This window comes from Sesamum indicum, linkage group LG11, assembly GCF_000512975.1.
Source record: "Sesamum indicum cultivar Zhongzhi No. 13 linkage group LG11, S_indicum_v1.0, whole genome shotgun sequence".
NCBI classification, from domain to species: domain Eukaryota; kingdom Viridiplantae; phylum Streptophyta; class Magnoliopsida; order Lamiales; family Pedaliaceae; genus Sesamum; species Sesamum indicum.
In genome coordinates this window covers 9,709,819-9,712,203 of record NC_026155.1, presented here as the reverse complement: position 1 = coordinate 9,712,203, position 2,385 = coordinate 9,709,819, and positions in this window count along the sequence as shown.

The window sequence follows — 2,385 nt, the reverse complement described above, 5'->3', positions numbered from 1 at the left end:
TACCTTTTTATTTTGGGGAAATGGACTTGTTCATCTTTTATATTTATTAATTATTCATCTGATTTTGCTTGCTTTCACTCTCTCTTTCTTTTTGCCCCCCCTTTTTTGGTGGTTATGCAGTTGGGGCGATGGTTTGTACTTTATTATTTTTAGGGATAATTGCAATATTCTCTTTTTTTTTAGGTTTGTTGCAGTTAGAGGTAAATTTTTTATAATTTTAAAAATTATGTCCAATTCCTTGAATTTTGTATTGAACCAATAAATAGATCATTATGTTAATCAAAATTAATTAAATTTATATATATTAATAAAAAAATTAATGAAAATTTATATTTAATCATGATTGACTTATTGCAAGTCAAATATTTTTTCTTCTGACTAAACTACCCTTATACATCTTCACACACTAATGCATGTGAAGGGTACATATTCACCTTCATAAGGGCAGTTTAGTCATAAAAGATTTATTTAACTTACAATAAGTCAATAATAGGTAAATTGTGGATAAATATAAATTTTTATTTAAATTTTTTTGCTAACGACAGTAAATTTCATGAATTTTGACTAATGAAAAGATTCATTTATTGAACGAAAATAAATTTCAGGGGTATTAAATATAATTTTTTAAATTATAGAAGATTTACGTATAAACACACCAAACTTTTGGGGAAGACGATATAGTATCCTTCTTTTGATATTTGGATTTACTTTCACAATATAATAATTAAAGAAAGCGTTCCAAACTTCTTATTTAATTCAAATCAATAGTCTGAATTTAAAACTTATATTTTTATGTAAAATATATGAATATATTATTTATATATCACATACGATTTATTTATATGTTATATATATATATATATTTATGTATACATAGAGAAAGAGAAAGAGAGGGAGCATGGAGGCGAAGGGTGGCAACGGTGACGGCGACCATGGGCGGGGGGAGGAGTAGGTGTCGTAGGGGTGGTGGAAATGGGGATATGAGGAGTTTTTAAAGGGGTTGCGACAGGGGAAGGGGGAAAGGGGAGAGGTTTGCAGGAAAAGGAGACGGGAGTTCAGGGAAGGGATTTCTGGGGAAGAGGAAGGCGCGGCGGCACCGTGTGGTTTTAGTTTTTATTTTTTTCTTTTAAAATAATAAAGATATATTATTATAAACAATATATAATATAGATATGTATATATAAATTAATATTTTATTCTTAAGAAATCAATCAAAATTACATTAAAAAGGCGGGTATAACAGAGCACCTCTTGTGAGAGGATAATTTGCTTCATATAGAAGAATACAGAAAAATAATTTTGTATATTTTTTTATAAAGGATTAATTTGTTCATTTCAAATATCACAGGGATAGTATATATATTTTTTTTTGTGCTTTTGATCTCATAAATTATAGATTTAAAACATTCGATCGATTAAACATTATAGTATTTAAAACCAAAAATAGTAAAAATTATACCTACGAGGAAGTTTGAGGTGGATAAATTGAGCCTGACAACCTCAACTGGGGCGTGAGGTGGGTTAGCTCTTAATAGGTGTATGGGACAGAAGCAGGTGAGCAGGTCCCTTGCGATTGGGCTTTCTTTCCTTGCCGTCTTGTTTGGGCCAATTAGAAATAGAAGAAGATAGAGAAAAAGTGAATTATAAAGTTTTGTCCTGCTTGAAAACCATTTAGAAATTGATGAGAAGAGATGATACACTAAACTCAAAAGAATTGCAAGTTGCAAGAAAATAGCGTTGACTTGAGGACAGTAAATGAAGATAGATAGATATTCACGCGGTTTTCTTTGTTTTTATTGGATTGAATGGTATGATTATGATTAGGGGCCACACATTCATCTCACTTTAATTTATAGCCTCCTGTTGCTGTTTCTGTCTCAATCACCATTTTATAGGTTTCTGTGATTCAGACTCTTAAGAAATCAGTTTTAAGATGATATGATTTTATAATTTCCTCTAAAAAAATTCATGACCTTCCCATCCACTAATTGACTTGGGTGTCTGAACGTTGACCTCATCAACTCTTATATTGTGATTTCTTATAAAGCCACCATCAAAGTTAGTGATGCGGATTGTGATTTAATCAGTATCCTATTACGCAAAGTATTGTTCGTTCTGATTTCAAATGAGTTTTACGAATTTATCTTGAAAAGACGTTTTATTAGAGAGAAGAGGCATTAGAGCTTATAAATTCTGAGCTTGGAAGGTACACATGGCCTCGTTTCCACAAACCCGTGAGACTCATATGAACTAGAACGGACAATACCTTACGCAATTCTTTTTTATATACTCGTTAAGACCGCATGCGACAACTACTAATTTTTAGAAAAAAGAAAATTCATTGTATTATATGGTGTTACGAAAGTGGAGGAATACGACCCTCGT